General features: G+C 37.2%; 1 pseudogene; it reads right to left on the bottom strand.

Moving 5' to 3' along the window:
* Positions 1-3,720: 3,720 nt before the first annotated feature.
* Positions 3,721-3,833, bottom strand: LOC118594356 (annotated as a pseudogene).
* Between the last annotated feature and the right edge of the window lie 1,633 nt (positions 3,834-5,466).

Here is a 5,466-nt window from a genome sequence, read left to right as displayed (position 1 = left end):
ATCAACCAAAAGCCTGCTTTTGGAAAGGTTAGAGAAGATGGACAGTGAGTCTCCAGTGATGTGTGAAACCAGGGTGTTTGGAGTATCATTTATCTCTATGCACAAAAGGCCTTGCCCGTTTCAGCTTATGCTTCCAGAGAATAAAAACAAAAACAAAAATCCATGCTTCTTAAATTCATTCATACTTGCAGTTAGGATGCAAATCTAAATTTAATATGTTCTAGCTGAGCAGTTTACAAGACATTCTAATGTGATGGTGGTTTGGTTTGTTCTTCTGTAAAATCAATAAATTTAGCTGAGCTCAGATCACTAACAAATAATCAGTCATCACTGGTAAATGCCCAGCCTTTTAGCATCTAAATTTTGGGATCATGCATGCTATCCAATTGAATTTTTTTCAGTTAACTGGGTGATATAATGGCAAAGACACAAATTGAGATATCATTATAAACCAGGAAAAATATTTTATTTCTGTATGATTCTCACAATCAAAATGAAACCAAGATTTTATGAGTAAAGGAAGCCTAATAGTACCCGAGGCAAAGCTTGTTCAAAAACACTTCAAGGCTGTAGAACATTAAATCAGATTAAGTGTTTTATTCAGCCTTATGTTAGACTATAAAAGCAAATATTAATTATTCTAACTAATTGGACATAACTTAGGTTTAAACCAAATTTTAGAAACAGGCTTTGAAATGATATCATTGTAGACAGTTATTTAATCAAAGCATTTAAGAATATTTCATTTTATAAATTTACATAAATGAATTCTTATTTAAAAAATGCTACTTGTCTAGCCCAGGATTCATAGAAATTTTTCTCTTTCTACCATAGATTAGAATAATTTAATAATATTCAGAATTATGAATAACACATAGACTAAGTCATGGTTCATGATTTCATAGCAGAGCACATAATCCACAGGTATGTGTACTAGGAAGGTCACGCTAAGCATTGATCTCATAAGCAAACTTAACACTGTTCTTGTTTTGATAATTAAGAATTTCATACACAGATGAATATACACCCCGTTCCCTCTCCTCATGTTCCTCCTCTGTCCCCCACAACCACTTTTCTCTCTCAACTTTATGTGTTCTCTTTTATTAAAACCTACTGAGTCTACTTAATGCTACCTGTGTTTTTGTGGGTGAAGATCCATCTACTGGCTTGGGGAGCTACATCCTTGACTGTCCTTCCCCAAGAAGCCATCAATTGCCAATAGCTTCTCAGCTAGGGGTGGGACTTCATGAGCCCCTCCCCATCCATGCTGATGGTTAAACATGGCAGTCCTGTTGCACACGTGAACTCACAACAGCTGTGTTTACATGCAGAAGACTCCACTAGAATGAACAGTTCTTCCATCAGCACTAAGACAGTTTGGTGACAGATTGTGGCTAATAATGTACTCATGTCTGGGATACTAAATTCTCTCTTCTATATCTGAAATGCCAGAGTAAGAAACCATTCCAGGAAATGGCAGTGGTCTAGGAATCTGGGTTATCTAGATTTTTGTGCCTTTTGCTACATTTGGAACCTGGTGAGCGACCTGACATCCTGGGAGCTATGCCATTTCTGTGAAATAAACAGGTTTGATAGTTGGCCTAAAGTTCATTCAGCCATGCTCATTCCATGACTCCACACATGTAATGGGATCAATACAGTGTGTGGAGCATAGAGAAGATGCCATAACTTTACCTTCTTCTCTCATCCCCTTCCGTGACTACAACCAAAGTCCATTTCTTTGCATTCCATAATTCATCACCAATAACATCCCAGAGACTAGCAAACATTGCTGTCTACTCTGTCTTCAGGAATCTTCAGAAAACATCTGAGCAAATCAGACTAGTGTGATTAACGTGCAAAACTAAATTGGTATTTTCCATTCATCACAAGGACAGTGTGGCAAAGAGACTAAAGAACAGCTGCTTTAAGTGAGGCCAGACACAATTAAGCACAGAGCATCCAAAATGGATGTTATAGTGATCAGGAAAGTCATCCAGCAAGGGAGAGAATCGCATGTTCATGGAGGCATAAAGCAACCATGCACTCAGCAGAAGGGTAACTAAGAGTCTGCCTTCATGGATCTTCTGCCCTTGAGAATCAGTGATCTCAGGATGAACCATCCCTTCCGAATAATTTTCAAGTGATAAATGACTATCATCAATAGAACTGCCACAGACAATGTCTATTACATTTAGCATTCTGGTGATGAGGAACACTGTAATTACCACATTTTATATATTTTGAAGAGTCTGTCTACTGTGCCTCCGTGATCACCATGTCTTTTTCTCATAAGTATTAAATATATTAACTACCATAGCTTTAGATCTCAGAGGCTTACATGCCAAGTCTTCCCACCACAGTTTTCTTCTTGCCTTTTTTTTTTTTTTTCATTCTTCAGGAATGTATTGTCTATCTATGTTCTGACATTTTGCCAGTTCCCATGAATTTTTATATCATCTGTTAAGTTTCCCTGAAGCCACTGTTGAAATTCTAATTTGAAAGATGAACTCGGGGAAAACATAAAGCTTTGTGATACCAAGTCTTTCTCTCTGTGAATTGATAAATCTTCTAGTTAAACAGATCTTCACAATCTTCTGATTAAAAATTTGAAATGTTTCCATAGGTTGGCCTATGTTTGTTGATTTGTTTCTAGAAACCTCTGCCTATCTTGTTGTTATTATAAAAACCACCTGGTGACTTTTATTTCTTGTAGTTTACCATGAGACTTGAAGCACAATGTTGAGTAGCAGTGCTTAATGATAAGCGGTCTTCCTGGTTTTAAATGTAGTGTGATCATGACTGCACAAAAACAGGAAACACAAGACTTGCTGCTCATCCTGAGCAGAAATCCTTCATGGATTAAAAAAATATGCCCTTCTGCTCCTTTATTCTAGGTGACTGTTTAAAATTATATTTCATATATATATATATATGTATGTGTGTGTGTGTGTGTGTGTGTGTGTGTGTGTGTGTGTGTGTGTGTATTATGCATTTAGTCTCTGTGTGTGAGTAAGCATGGGTGCGAACACACACACACACAGGCCTGCAGGCATATAATACATGTGGAAGTCAGAGGACAGCTTGCTGGATTCATTTCTCCCTTTCCAGGGAGAATTGTGAGTTCCCTGATAAAAATTAGGTTGACATACTTAGTAACAAGCATCTTTACCCACTGAGCCATCTCATAGTACCCTTTTGTAAGAGTTTGTAGTGATGGAGCATTGAATTTTGTAAAAGGCTCTGTTTACATTTATTGGAATAACATGAAAATTTTCACTGTCAATCTTATGTATGTGTATGTAGTGTGTGTAAAAAAAAGGGGGGGAGGCATACATGTTTCTGGGTTCACAAGTGTGTGAAGGCCAGAGGTTGACTTTTGGTGTCTTCCACCATTATTTTCCATGATATATTTTGTGCATTTTTCTCTTCAAAGATAAGTTTTTATTTATCTATATAATAACCCAAGAGAATAAACCATAGGTGTATAGCAATCACATGCTCAGTTCTGTAAGAAATGGCAAGCAGTTTTCTGGAGTGGCTATCAGGGATGTATAAATGACCCAGTTTCTTTGTCTCACCAGCATCTGGTGCTATTTTTCATTTGGCTGTTCTGCTAGGCATGTGATCACATGTATGGTGGTCTTGAATTGCATTTTCATAAAGGATAATGATATTGGATTTATTTTCATTTAGAACTATTTTCATGTGCCCATTTGCTGTATGTGCACTGTCTTTGGTTTAATATATTATCCCTAGATGGAGGATGTATCAAATGGTAAGCTGATAAGAAGTTAGTTTACTTGGTCATAGCTAAAAGGCAGAGAAACCATCCTACGTTGTAGAATAGGCAGGGTTTCTCACTGGAGTGCAGAGCTCACTGACTAGTTAGCTTAGCTACTGACCTTTGTCATATCCCCTCCTGGGAGAATGCTGGTATTACAGTCCGGCTGAAATGCCTGTCCAATATTTACATGGGTGCTGGGACCCAATCCCTGTCTTCATGATTGCAGAGTAAGTGCTTTACCACCTGATCCATTTTCCCAGCTCCATGTTGAGTCTCTTAATGGAGAAGATGACAATTGTGTTTTTATGAAAGGATAAGACATATTGATCAACAATGCAGAATAGAGTGCTCTTCAAAATGTATAAAATACAGTACTTGTAACATAGATAACCAAGGAATAATAAACACAGAAGAGGTAAATCAGCAGCAGTGCCATGATAAATAAGCCATTTATCATTTGTATAGTAATGGCAAGGCATTTATTACTTTACAAAAACATGCAGAAATAAGATGTCTAGGAAATCTTATTCCGAAGGGTAGAAAATTCATGACAGCTAGAATGTGGCTTCTGTGCATGTATGCGTTCAGTTGTGTGGGTGGGTGTGCGGGTGTGCCTGTGTTTCACTGGATTTGGCTTTTGCCAGTGTCACTCTATTTTGCATCTATGTTCACACCCGGCATTGGAGAATGAGTTCTCTCTGCTGCACAAACTGTCTCAGTTTTTAACTGCTGCATCGCCAAGTACTTTCAAACACAGAGACTTAAAGCAACAATCTTTTATCATGCTTCCCAGTTTTCTGAGTTGGACTTTTGAGCAGCGTTTCCCTGGGAAAGTTTTCAGCTCTGTGTGGTATTAACTGAGATCAAGGAGTAGCATTCAGCTAGTGAATGGACTGGGCTGAAGTCCAAGACAAATTCAAACAAATATGTCTTGGCGGGAAGGCTGGAATGCTAGGCTCATTTGGGCCCCTCATCTCCATACAGTCTCAGGGCTTTGCCCACATGCACTGCACAATAGGAAAGTCTTATTTCTCACAAAATAACTCCAGCGTCTAAGAAACCAATGCATACCCACCCTTCCTTTTAAAGCCAGTTCCAGAACTGTTATAGTACCACTGCTGTCACACTTTAATGGCTAATTAAGTAATTAATTAATTAATTAATTAAGCAAGCTTTGGGAATGAAAACTGCAGAGGAAATGAAATTCATCTCCTCTTGGAAATAACATCAAACAATTCACATCTACATCTTATCTACCATAATATCTATTTATGGCTTTATTTTCAGGACCAGACTACCCTGATAACATGAGTTTGGATTACTTTCTATTTTTCTATCCTCAAGAAAATTGTTAGAATGGTTTTACTATCCTGCTTCTTAAGTTCTTGGTAGAATTTCCTTCTAAAGCCCTCAGTATCTAATGCTTTCTTTGTGATGACAGTGATTGCAAGACTACTCCAGCTTTCTATTTCTTCCTGGGTTAGTTTTGGTAAATCATTTTTCCAATGAATTATTCATAATGTCTATATTTTCAATATATTGGCACAAATTGTTGATCATTATTCTCTTTTTACAGACTCCAATAGTTATGTCAACCTTATTATTAAAACACATATTGTTCATTATTTATCAGTGAAGCTAAAATCCTTTAACTTTCTTAAAATTTTGAAAACTAAAAT

This window comes from Onychomys torridus, chromosome 12 (genome assembly GCF_903995425.1).
Source record: "Onychomys torridus chromosome 12, mOncTor1.1, whole genome shotgun sequence".
Classification (NCBI taxonomy): domain Eukaryota; kingdom Metazoa; phylum Chordata; class Mammalia; order Rodentia; family Cricetidae; genus Onychomys; species Onychomys torridus.
Note: the sequence above shows the minus strand (reverse complement) of the source record. Positions and strands in the feature narration are given on the sequence as shown.